Source organism: Astatotilapia calliptera, chromosome 23, assembly GCF_964374335.1.
Source record: "Astatotilapia calliptera chromosome 23, fAstCal68.1, whole genome shotgun sequence".
In the NCBI taxonomy this organism is placed as follows: Eukaryota; Metazoa; Chordata; class Actinopteri; order Cichliformes; family Cichlidae; genus Astatotilapia; species Astatotilapia calliptera.
Genome location: NC_137443.1, coordinates 42,222,165 through 42,236,034, shown reverse-complemented (window position 1 = coordinate 42,236,034; position 13,870 = coordinate 42,222,165). Strand labels below are relative to the sequence as shown.

The following is a 13,870-nucleotide window of genomic DNA, read 5'->3' as shown; positions in this document are numbered from 1 at the left end:
CGACAGCACTATGGCCTACCTGTACAGCCATCTGAAATGTGCAGTAAAGTTACTGTAGATGTTATGGGAGTCTTGGGAGTAACTGAGACACTGAATACGTACGTTTCACATTTCCATTGTGTAGAAGTGTTTGTAATCCTACAGAATTGTGCAAAAGAAAAATATGCTACAGTCACTTGTTCACTGTAGAATACATGTAAACATAAAATCACCCATTTGGTAGAGCTGTGCACTAATGTGAACAATAAACAGCACATGTAACAGTACAGTAAATCATTCTGGCACATCCAGACATTCCTGTCTGTCTGGCCACATATGTTCATCTACATCACAACAGATGTTATCCCTCGCAATGCAGCGAGGAAAGTATCTCCTGGAGTGGCGAATCCATCCTCTGCAGGACCCTGCTGCGATGTCGTCACATGCTGCATCCATGGCTGCTAGCAGGGCCATTTGCTCATGTGGATTTAATTTTTCTTGAGTACTCTGTCAATTGTTGAAATTGGAACAGATTCAATATTGCCAAATACCATGTAATTCTCTATGACAGCGCTTTGTATGTCTCTCAGCTTTATTGCATTGTTTGCAATGACCATTGCACAAATGGCTTCTTCTTGCTGTGGGGTAAGAAGGGGCCCTCTTCCGCCTCCGCGAGGTTGTCTTACAATCCTATGTGGTGCAGAGTGAACTTTTTGTGAAATTGCAAATACAGTACAGTAACATGTGATGTGTCTGAGATGGCACAGTACAGTACAGTGTATTACTGTTTGCATACCTGTTTTCCCTACGGAATGTTTGAATGATTGAACTGACAGTAGTTCTTCTAATATTGGGTTGCACCCTTCGACCAGCCTCCTCCATGGTGAGGCCGTGATTGACAACATGGTCCACAATTGTAGCCCTTATTTCATTAGGAATCCGCCTATATCTGCCTCTTCTCCCTCTTCCCCTTCCCCTTCCTCCCCGCATCCTCACCCCTCTTCCACGTTGCTGACCTTCCATTTTGTGTCACAGAAGTGTAGAAATGGTACACACTAGCTCCTGCGCAGTTTATATATGCTTGCCAATTGGGGATTCACAGGATTCATCCATTATTGACAGTGAACAAGTTGTTTGTCATTGGTTACAACTAAACTTTCACACGCCTCCTCATGAGTGACAGCTGTAATTCACCCGAGATCAATTGTTCAATTTCGGAGACATTTCCAGGAACAATGATACAGAAAGGTATAGGATTTGCTTGACAGATGGCCAATATTTGGCATGTGATAACTAGTTCAACAATTTTGTGTGTGATGACTCAAGCAATGGATGTATGACTATTCGTTTTATTGGGAACGACTATTCAGCATCCATAGGTATGATTACTTTTGACTGACATGACATAAGCAAATGGAAATGTCAGAAAGCAGCAGGGAAATGTATGGAAGCAACTGATTCATGTCCAAAATCATTTGCAGTTTGTTCAGAGAGAGGAGAAATTGCTACTATGATGTGCACAAATGACTGAGTGTTGTGGAGGTTGAACTAATAGTTATGAGAATTTCAATTCTGATCTGAGAAACGCACCAAAGCGACTGAGAAAAACTGTAACTCTAACTTGTGAATTATGTCATTTGTTATTTTACTGTAGAACATGTGCCAGCGGGTATAACTGTATTAGATGGAGGAGTTGTGCAGGGAGATGGCCACGGGCAGGAATGATTTCCTGTGTTGTTCAGTGGTGCATTTGGGTAATCTCAGTCTCTCATTGAATGATCTTCTTTTCTTGGACGACATCTGCCTCTCAGACACCCTGAAGGAGTCCATCTCCATCTCCACTCATTACTGGCCTTGCGGATCAGTTTGAGTCTGTTGGCACCTGTGACCGTCAACCTGTTGCCCCAGCATGCAACAGCATAGAGGATGGCACTGGCCACAACAGATTTGGAAAAAATCCTGAGCATTGTCCTCAGAAAATAGAGACGACTCTGGCCCTTCCTGTAGAGTGAAGCTGTGTTCTTAACCCAGTCCAGTTTATTATGCATGTATACTCCAAGTCCAGTTAAAAGCATCAGCAACTTAAACATAGTTTTGAAATATACAATTTATATTTTTCAATTCATATTAAAATTGACTGATTAAAAACGTTTTTATAGAGATTAAAAAACATTCCTGCTTAGATTTAGTCCCAATGAAATGATGACTGTAAAGTTTTAAAAGTGAAATATATAAAGGTAAACTCAAAAGTTGTCAAAAACAGCCATTTATAACCTTGACTTCAGAGTTTTACATGACACAAAGTGTTACATTATAACATGTAGTTAGTGTGATAACATCTAGAGTTATTGCATTCATAGAAGTTTCTTCTGCTCTCAGAACAGATTCAGTTGTTCACAGTTTCGGGTCACGGTGCATTACCAGGTTGCAAACACTCACAAGGTGTTGAGTTGTGGTCACGAAAAGAACAAAGTGTTTAAAGACAAGTCTCTGATGCAGTGTCATCAGACTGTTGACAAACCCTCAGTCTAACCACACTGTGACAGCAGGCCTTTGCTGAAAGTCACGTTTTGCATTGCTTCTCATGAAATGTTTTCTGCTCTTTATTTCACTTGACTTGAATATATTTACTTGAACAAACCTCTGATGTGTAAATCAGATCCAACTGAATGTCATCAGAACATATAATAATTTTTTTTCTTTTGGTAATAAGTCAAGAATGAGGATTTTGAGTATCATTGAATATAAAAGTTTTCCATCTCAGGGGGTCAGTTTCTATGTTGGATTGTAAACTCACTTTAGTGCGGTAGTCCTCCTCCTTCATTATTCATCCATGATCACTGATGAGAAGTTAATAGGCATTAGCCATGTCAATTTAAGACATTGTACAACCTCATATTAAAAGATTTTAATGTGTATACTTTTTAATATTTCACCATGAGATCAAAGCCCATCTCTGACAACAACGAGACGGCCTACCTGAAGGAGATTAGGAATCTGGAGAACTGGTGCCAGAGGAACAACCTCCTTCAGTAAGACAAAGGAGCTGATAGTGGACTTCAGCACTAAGCAGGAGAGGAACTACCAGACCCCCGTCATCAACGACTGCCCAGTGGAGAGAGTGGACAGCTTCAAATACCTCGGAGTTCACATCACGCGGGACCTGTCATGGTCCTGTCACATCAACACCGTGGTGAAAAAGGCCCGTCAGCGTCTCTACCACCTCAGACGCTTGAGAGACTTCCAACTGCCCTCCAAGGTGCTCAGGAACTTTTACTCGTGCACCATAGAGAGCATCCTGGCGGGAAACATCTTAACCTGGTTCGGGAACAGCACCATGCAGGACAGACGAGCTCTACAGAGGGTTGTGCGGTCAGCTGAGCGCACCATCCGCTCCGAGCTCCCTGACCTGCACTCAATCTACAGCAGGCGGTGCTGGACCAAGGCCAGGAAGATCGTGAAGGACCTCAGCCATCCCAACAACAGACTGTTCTCTCTGTTGAGGTCAGGAAAGCGATTCCGCTCCCTGAAGACCAACACAGAGAGACTGAGGAGGAGCTTCTTCCCGCAGGCGATACGGTCTCTCAATCACACCACCACACAGTACTGACCCACACATATGGTTCTTACACACACACTGGACATTCTGGACATTGTTTTCACTTCATCACTTAAATCACTTTAAGCATATTTGCTCTGCACAAGACATAATGTGGATTGCACAACACTGGACATTATATTTCTTCATTTCCATAAATTTTCATATTTATTTCCTATCTTATTCATAGCCTTTTCTTTTTTCTTTAGGTCACGAGCAGTTGTGTAAGCATTTCACTGCATATCGTACTGTGTATGACTGTGTATGCGACATATAAAATTTGAATTTGAATTTAATGGGATGTTGAAGCTCTTCTAAATCCTCATCAGGTTTTGCTCAAATGCTACTGATATAAACTCACAATATATCGGCAGTAAATAATAGAGAGGAGAAAGGAGGAAACAAAAGTCAATTACAAAGTTAATGGGGCTGCTTGGAGCCATATCAACAGTTTAAATGATAAAGTTACAGATATCAGGGGGAGAAAATAAAACAACAGCTGTGGCTCATCAATAAGGCTCTGCAAAATAGAAAACAGGAGGAAGACTGATATTTACTGTGAGTAAATATCAGTCTCCCTCCTGTTTTGAAACCTAAAGTTAGGAAATAATAATGATGCTCTCTGACATCCACAAAATGTCAGACACTTGACACAGAGCTAAACCTCTGCTGGAAAATACACACCAGAAAAGTAGATAGAGTGAGATGATTATCAACTTTTGCACAAAAGCGAAATGACTTATTTTTATAAGCATTTTAATGAAGTTTTTTTTTCTGGTTCTGTTTTCTGTGAGTGAGCAGCAGCGCCCTCTGCAGTTTGTGTGTGTAAGTGCAAAAGCTTACAGCACCTGGTATTCCCAGGCGGTCTCCCATCCAAGTACTGACCAGGCCCGACCCTGCTTAGCTTCCGAGATCAGACGAGATCGGGCGTGTTCAGGGTGGTATGGCCGTAAGCGAAAGCTTTGCTATATAAAGGGCATTTTATAAGTGGCAAGTGTCTCACAGTTTGATATATATTATTGTGCCAAGCTTTATATGTTACAGTGAAAGCATGCAGCTATTTGTTGTTAACTGCAGCTTCAACACTGAGCTGCAGAAATACTTTTCCCACAGTAACATCTCCATAATAACATATGTAAGATTATTATAGAACCGTGTGTTTTGTAATTCAAACATTTTTGTCGTTTGGAGACTTTAACTTCTATATAGAAGAGAAAACGTGTGCATGTGTCATCACAGCATGTTTAAAAAAGCTGTTTCTGTGCTTTTTTTGTTCTCGCTTACGGTCATACCACCCTGAACACGCCCGATCTCGTCTGATCTCGGAAGCTAAGCAGGGTCGGGCCTGGTCAGTACTTGGATGGGAGACCGCCTGGGAATACCAGGTGCTGTAAGCTTTTGCACTTACACACACAAACTGCAGAGGGCGCTAAAACTGTCACTACTCCTTCCTGTAGTCTCTAGTTTCCTCCTGCTTTCCTTGAAGCACAAAAGCGCCTCAATGATCATTTCCTAGATGCTAATCAAGGAATATTTAAGTTATGTTTCTTTTTGACAGTAACTACTATAAAACCTAGAGCAGCACCTCACTGTCAATAACAGATTAAACGCACAAATCACAGTACTACTGCAGAGTATAACATGGAGACAAGTAAGTTAGAGAAAAAACAACAACAAGATGTGACATGTTGAATTTAATATAATTATAAAACGCAGAAGCACAGTTTTGGTTTATAGTTTACAGAATTTTACAGGAAAAAAAAAAACACTGCGTCATATTCATATAAATGCACCGATCTGACAGACTTGCACAGGTACAAAGCTTTTGGCTGTCATATTTTCCTTTTTTTAAAAACGGCATCTTGAAATATAAAAATGTGCTCGACAGTCCTGCTACTTTAACCACAAATCATTTCCTGAAACTCGGGAAAGTGTCCCTGTGGCTGAAAATCACACATCTTCATCATATTTGGAGGAAGTGGCTTGCAGCTCTGGTCGGTAAGATGTTTCCCTGGAGGAGAGAGAAGGACATTTGAGAGATTGATGACTCACAAGAGTCTAATCACATCAGGGCAACCAGTGGTTACTTGTATTAGTTTATTAATTAGAGATGAACCGATCTGATATTACGTATCGGTCTGATACTGACGTAAATGACTGGATCGGATATCGGAGAAAAATAAAAAATGTAATCCGATCCATTAAATATCAAAAAAGCACCTGACAAGACTTGCAACATGGCATAACTCGGCTCATAACCATAGCACGTCAGAGCAGTATGCGTCACGTGATAGAGCTGCTGTGGCGTGCCAGACCTGTCGGCGGTCTGGTTGAGCAGTTGGAGCCTCGCTACAAACCGGCATTTCATCTTCGACAAAGTGATCCCAGAGAGAAGTAAAGCAAATGTGTAAGTTCATCTCTGAATGTTTGTAAAGCATTCCCACGTTAAGCTTAACAACCGATATATGGAGCGACTGCCTCTTCTCTCTCCCTCCCTCTCCTGCTGCTACTTCAATTCCGTCTCTCTTGTTTGTTTTTGGCCCACTTTGCACCAGAAAGAGGAAACCAGCAGCTGAACAACAGCAGCACGTTTAAGCTTGATAAGCTGTTGTTTGAATTTATTTAACCCTCACGTCATCCTTTAAAAAACTATTACTTTCTACACCAGGAGCTGACGGCTGGTAACTGTGCAGGGGTAGATCTTGCAAAGTTTAGCCAGGGGGGCCGATAGGACATTAACAGGGAAAAAAAAAAGGGGGGGGGGGGCACAGAGACATACTTTTCTTTTATTTAAAATGTCTCGCTTTTAATAAATAATCTGATGTGAAATGTATAGAAGTCCATTACTGTATATAGTAACTATTAAGTCTAATAAACCCTAGTAAGCTGTAGTACTTTTTCCTTTGGGAACCATCTGTGCAGTCTGCAGTTCTGTTGAAGAAAGATGTTGAATCTATTTAATTATTCTTGAAAAAATAATTGATTTCTGTGCATTTTATTTCACACTGCATCAAATCAAAGTTGATTACGTCGATTAAGCATTAGGGCTGAACGATTATGGAAAATAATCTAATTGCGATTTTTTGCCCCAATATTGCGATTGCGATGCGATATGCGATTATTTTTTAAGGTCTTTGTCTTCTGTATTATTAAACAAAGACAAGCAATACATCATATAGTATGGCCAATACTATATTACATTAATTTTAAACTGTTCTTTCCTGGAAGACAGACCTCTGTTATGATGACATGAGGTGATGCATGAATTGATGACTGACATTTTTATTTAACTTCTTCAATCACAACAGTATATTTGAACATACACAATAGTTTATTTTTAGCTTACAAACATTTGAGCATAAAGTGCTGACAAGGAACCCTGGTGTAAACATTAAAATGAAAGTCAGTACAATGTGCAGATTGCAGAAATATACATAAACAAAATCAGTGGCTTTACCACACTCAGTTTTTCGACATCTGTGAACTACTAGACAGTCATTCAATTAAAAAATAATATTAAATAAATAAAACTAATAAATAAAAAATACACACATCTTACTGATCTCTGCAGTCAGTAACATTACACATAAAGTGCAAACATAATAGCAATTGTATAAACACACACACAAACACGCCTTTAAAATTTAAAGGCGTGAAATTGGACGGTCTAGTTCTGATTAGCGTCACCGCTGTCTCGGTGGAGTTTAATAAACTCGGCTGTCTGCTTCTTGCTATCTAAAATATAACCAGACACTGGCGTAAATTCTCGACTGTCTCATACTTCTGTTTAATAAGTTTTCTGTTTGACGTTTAGTCAGCTGTGTGAAAACCAAGGAGGAACCCACCCGGGGGATTAATAAAGTTTTATTTTATCTAATCTAATAACTTTAATCTCAGCCAAACCGATTTACTCACAAACAAACAAAACACTGAAAAAAGCCCAACAATAACATTTTTAGGTTGTCTAAGTGACTTATATATTACGTTTAACCCGAGCAGCGAAACTCCGCGGTGATCTGAAAATGATGTGCCGGGAGTTGTGCCGTTCTCGGCCGCATCAGTAACCCTCGAGCTCCCGGCTAGCTGTCGAGCTGGTGGGTAGCAGACGCCTCTGAAAACGTCGAAGCACTTTTGCAAATATGGGATATCTTGATAAACCGAGCAGATATTTGATGTTTACACAACTACTTTCTCGCCTGAAAATATGTTAAAAGTTTATTTTGTGACCCAGAAAGATTAGTATGAGTAATTTTAAAACTTAGTAGCGGCCGCCATTGTTGGAAACTGGAGTTTGGCTGGGCCGCGCTATGAATTCTGGGATATGGTAGTAATTTGGACAGCCTTCGGCGCGTCGCTGTGACGTAATCGGTCTACAAATGCGGCCTCAGGAGGATGCAGCCCATGAATTGTATAATATAATCGCAGTATAATCGCAGCCTTTGCGGTTAGAAAATTGCACTTGATCATGTCGCGATATTATCGCAAATGCGATATATCGTTCAGCCCTATTAAGCATCATGAAGTGGAGGGTGATTCCCTGTTTTCTTTTGGGGGGGGGGGGGGGGCGTTGCTGGGAGTTTTAGAACCCTATTAGTTAGGTTGCTTACTCTTTAAAATACCAGAATAGGGAGGATGGAGTAGTTTTAAGTTTATTAGATTGATCAGTATTGTTGAACTATGAAATATTTTGGGTGCAGTGTATTTTTTGCATACAGGTATAACAGAATAACTTTAGTGTTTCTTTGTTTTTTTTAACTTGAGTATTAACTTATACAAAAAGCAGCAAGATATTAAAAAAACAGTTTTATTGATTAAAAAACACACTATATCGGATTCATATCGGTATCTGCAGATATCCAAACTTATGATATCGGTATCAGACATAAAAAAGTAGTATCGTGCCATCTCTAGTTTGTATACTTTCTGCCCAGTTTGACCCATTTAGCAGAAGTCTGCCTGTTTAAGGCTCTGATATCTATTCTGTATGACTTAAAGCAGTTATGACATGGTCTGATTTTCTCACCCAATAAAGGAATATTTTATATATGAGTCTACTCTTCATTTTATCAGAAAGAGTTATCACAGCTCGTACATTTTGTTTTTACATATATGTAAGCACTGAGTCAAATTTAGTAATGCCAACATATTAAAAGAACAATATTTGTCTCTTATATATATAATACATCTATATATACACTGTTAAAGATACTTGTCTTTGAGTGAAGATTTAAGGTGATAGGAAATATAAATAACTGCAACTTGAATCTTTGACCCCGAGTTCAAGTTTAATGCTGTAATAACTAATAATGATTAATATAATAACTATAATATTGGCCATATTATATTTACATTACCAAAGTGAGTTGACTTTAGTCCAGAGGTAGGCAACTCCAGGCCTCGGGTTGGCATCTAGACAAATGCGATTGCATTTGTCCCTAACCATCGGGAACCCTATTTTTTATGGAGTGGAAAAAAGTTAGCATTTATCCTCCAGCTTCACTGTGGTTATGTTATGCTAACATAGTTGTGTCACTAGCGATCAGGTAGCACATCATTATATACCAGCTAGCCCAACTTCAGTACCAAGAGTCACTGTTGTTGTTTTTTTTCTGTCTTCGTTTATGTTGGAAGTGATAGCAGAGCTGTACGTTAGAATTTTTTCAGAAATCTCTCAGTCAGAACATGCTTATGTTTAGATGGAAACTAGCGAGCTAACTTCCTGCTAACTTCTAACTCCATTAAATTTAATAAATTATGTTTTCATGGATGTCTGGATGTTAAACTTAATTGTTACACCTGGTAAAGCAGCAACGCTGATGATTTTATTAAAGATGAAAGAATTTAGACAGTTTTTAACTCTCAGTGATGCTGCAGTGTTCGTTTGACTTTGGGACCTGCAGCGGAGTTTTGGACCCAGATTACTCTGTGAGGCTCATACTATAACCTAATGCTCCGAAAATCCATCAAGCAGTGCGACGTCGTAGCTTACCAAAGTTGTAGTGCAACATTTTTTGACAGATTTTTGAGCAATGTGTACCACATAAAATCAGTTTGAGGTCAGTAACCACAATCAGAATTCATACATAAGGCGCACTATTGATTCTTTAGAAAATTAAAGGATTTTTAGAGCGCCTTGTAATGCAGAACATACAGTACTCTGACATACAGAGTGGAGGAGCCAGGAGGTGAAGCAGCAACCTTTGTAAAAAACCTGATTTGTAAACGACCCGCTCTACTTCCTGAGCCTGAGTTTTATTCGTCAGCAACAAAATACTAGAACAAATGGTTCAGAAGCAGCAAATAGTTTTTATTGTGTTTGCTTTTTTGTGCTGTGTTTGTTTATTGTAATTGAGGACAAAATAAGTACATAGTGGATTCTAATTATACAAGAACCACTGAAACTGCAATTTGTCAATACAACAAAAAATCATATAAAATATAAAAACACACAGGGCACTGAGCAAAGACATGTCAACTTGTGAGTCTTGATGTTTGAAGTGTTCAAAGAACTTTTTTTTTACACATTTACTCTGTGATCAGACAATAAATCATTTATTAGAAGCAAGCTGGATCCCAGAGTTACCAAAATCACCTTTCACATCATTTTAATACGTAACTGTACATCTGTATTCTGAAGTCATTGCTATTAATATATCAGTATCGATGATAAAAGAACCAAATAACAAAATTTTACTTCTTTGTTTTTTTTCTTATCAGTAACATTTAATACAGTTTTTTTTCTACCTGCATTTGTAGTAAAAATCGTTTAACTGTTTTTCATACAATATGAGTGGAAATGCAAGTTGAACACTTGCAAAACATGTATGCACTTAAAAGACAGGCTCAAGTAAAAACTTATGATATGGAAGATGTTTCCAGTCACTTCTAGTTAGAGCTGATGCTAAATGTTGCTCTTTTGTTATCTCAGAAATTTATATTTGTGGGTACAGAATTAGAGTCCATGGAAATTTTTCCTGTAGTTGCGTTATTGGATTCAAAAGTCTGTATGTTCTTTACATAGTGCACAGGTAACCTTCCTTCACATTGGACTACAACACTCACGTTACTGAGAAGTCTGCCATTATACTGACAGTTTAGTTTCCTGGCTCCATTATTTAGTTTACATATAACAATACTAAACTTTGCTCTACTCTTTGTAAAGATAGTATTCTTATAAGGTGATCCTTTACCATTACAAATGGATTTGACCTGTTTGTTATTACTAAGGATGAACGTGTTTGTGTACTTACAACCATGGTTAACATCGTAGATCCACTTTTTTTTTATTTCTGTATCACATTTTTCCGCAGTCATATTAGCATCTACATGTTTTCGTATAAACTCTTCATAACGGGTTTCTTGCTGCGGCCATTTGAGTAGGCGATTAGCTAGTTTTGAGCATCCAGTGTCAAAGAGCAGCACAAGCAGCAAACAGGCAGACAGGATCCTCATTGTTTCCTGGAGAAAGAAATACAGGAACATTTTCCAGAATAAGAATTGAAAGCAGCAAAAATATTGTCACTGGTCGAAATAATCATTTGATCTCCTGCTTAATTTGTAATTTTGCTCCCTTAAAAAGAAATGAACAGTCTCTAAAATTTATGGTAGTTTGATTTTAATGGAGAAAGACAGAACAACCAAAATCCAGGACAAAAAAACATTACATGAAAGTTTTTAATTGATTTGCATGTTATTGATTGAACTAAGTATTTGATCCCCTATAACCAAACCAGAATTCTTGCACACAGATTGGATTACAATTAATCAGTTACAGATTCTCCTGATCTCAGTTTATTTTGTGTGAACACCTGTCCACAGTATCAGTTTCTTCCATTCCAACTTCTGCACCATCATGGCGAGACCAAAGAGCACTCAAAGGACTTTTTACTGAGGTCTACAGGGACAATACAAGATCATCGACCTTCTTCAGGTCTACAGTTCCCTGCAACATCTTCCTTTGTTGTGGTGTTCGTGTCGCATAGGAACGACATCACAGACATTTGGCCACTTTGCTGTAATGACCCCACGCACATTAGGTGGTACTTGATTGCAATGGAAAACAAGTTGAGTCACATCAAGCTGATCTGAGTATGTACTAATGGAGGACTATAAGGTCACAGATTGGTTTAGTCAGTCGACAGGCCTCACAGTCACACAGTCAAGAAACTTAAAGGATTTAGAGAGTTTCTGTAAAGAGGAGTGGCCTAAGATCTGTAAACCAAGAGACGTGAGTACTTTTTTTTTTATGACCATCTCTTGGCCAGACAAAATATGTAAACATATTCGGTGACCCTTTAAAGTCACATACTGAGACCAAAAGCACGCTCCTTTTTTCTCTTCTCTCTTGCTTCCTACATTTTAAGAGCCACTTTTCACTGATTTACGACCATCACGTAATTTTTCGCAGCTCTCGAAACTTCTATTTTGAAACTGAAACACCCCGAAAAGCGGAAGCATGCTTCTGCATGAATTTATGAAGTGGACCTAAAGGCATTTAGAGTTCTCTACTTACATCCACACATTGAACCGTACATAGGTAAATGGCTGACTGCAGTTAATAATAGTACCTGTATCTTAGCTATCACAACAAAATATTATCTTCATACATGTCACAGCTGTGTTAGCACTGATATTTATAATAGATGTGATCATAAATAGACAACACTTTTGCTAAATGTAATTACTATATTAGAAATTTATCAAGATTGAATTCACAATTTTCCAAATGAGGATATATGCCTTATTTTTTACCTTACTGATCAGTGTTTGGTTGGTTAACTGCAGGTGTTCGGGCACAAGTCCGTCATCTGGAAGAGCAGGTGGTGAAGATGACTTCAGCGACTGAAATGCCCTGAAAGTGGAATTAAAGTTCAACTTGATTTGTACATGAATCAATGAAGACAGGCATCTGTCTCGACATGCAGTAATTACATTACTTATGCATGATTTGCATGCTCACAGAACCCAGATGATGCCAGCATGTTTTGAAGCCCATGTCTGAATGTGAGTATAAGTGTGTCAGGAGAGTAAGTTTCTTTCTTGGAAGTATGCAAAAGCCAACAAATTCTTACCGAACGAGAAGTGAAGCCTGGAGATGAGCAGAGATCAAGTCAAGTGCAGTTCAGACTTGCTGTTATTAAATTCTACCTGAGCAGGTTATAGTTCACCTCAGTTATGGAAGAACAAATAACATTTGGCTCTGGGAACTTCAGTTTTTATACATTGCTGTAGCACCGCCTTAAGCAGCCATTTACATCAACACCTACATCACTAGCCCACCAGTTCTAAGAAACGTCTCTGTTTGTGGTTCAGAACCTAATGTGACACCAATGACCACAACAGCATGCAGCTGCAGGTTGTCATTCACACCTGGCTTAATGGTAAAGAGGCATATTTGCAGGCAGCTGTTTGAAATTATTTTTATATAAATAAAACAAAGGTGTCTAAAAAATAGGTAAACAATCAGAATAATTACATTTTTTTAAAATACCGAGAACGCATTTGGCTTAGTTTTTGTTAACTTGGGTGTAATATGTCATGTGTTGTTGTTCAGCTGAAGTCTTCTTCCACACAACATGATGAGTGCCGCCTGCTGCAATCAGAGACAATGTAAAATGCAGCACTGTTAAAACAATGAGATTAACGCTGCATTAAAATGAGCATTTAGCACATAGAGAGGATTAAACAGATTAAATTGAGTTAATTATTTATAAGGCAGTTGCTACACATTAGAGCTCTGAAACGTCAGATTGGACACATTCAAATGTTAAAGCTTACTCTCTCACAGACTAACAGAAGAGACGTGGAATCACTTTAGTTTGTCTCCAGATACAGTCTGTGCCTCATTCAGTGGAATGGTGCAAAGTTTAAGAGTAAAGACAGAATATAAAAAGAGAATTCAGATATGGCTCCAGTCTGGGACAGATTGGGTCTAAAGCACAAGTTACCATGGCAATATACCCCAGTAAAAAGCAAATCACCTTTGTAGGACATAAAACCCAGAGCTAACCCTTAAGTTACCTGGTTAAGACAAAATTGTGCTTCATTTTCGTGACTATTTACATTGTAGATTCTCACTGAAGGTATCAGAACTATGAATGACACATATATGGAATGATGTAGCAAACCAAAATGTTAAAAATAACTCAAAACATGTTATATGTTAGATTCTTCAAAACAGCCACACTTTGTTGTGATTATTGCTTTGCACACCACCTGAAATGGTTTTCCAAGAGTCTTGATGGAGTTTCCAGAGGTGCTGAGCACTTGTTGACTCTATTGCTTTCACTCTGC

At 38.7% G+C, this 13,870-nt stretch overlaps 2 non-coding genes across 2 annotated transcripts; one reads left to right on the top strand and one right to left on the bottom strand.

Annotated features, from left to right (window-relative positions):
- Positions 1–4,413: 4,413 nt before the first annotated feature.
- On the bottom strand, positions 4,414–4,532 carry LOC113017043 (5S ribosomal RNA). The gene has a single exon (XR_003271374.2). It is a non-coding gene; the product is annotated as a 5S ribosomal RNA (ribosomal RNA).
- A 323-nt stretch (positions 4,533–4,855) lies between these two features.
- LOC145424612 (5S ribosomal RNA) lies at positions 4,856–4,974 on the top strand. The gene has a single exon (XR_013905693.1). It is a non-coding gene; the product is annotated as a 5S ribosomal RNA (ribosomal RNA).
- The last annotated feature ends 8,896 nt before the right edge of the window (positions 4,975–13,870 follow it).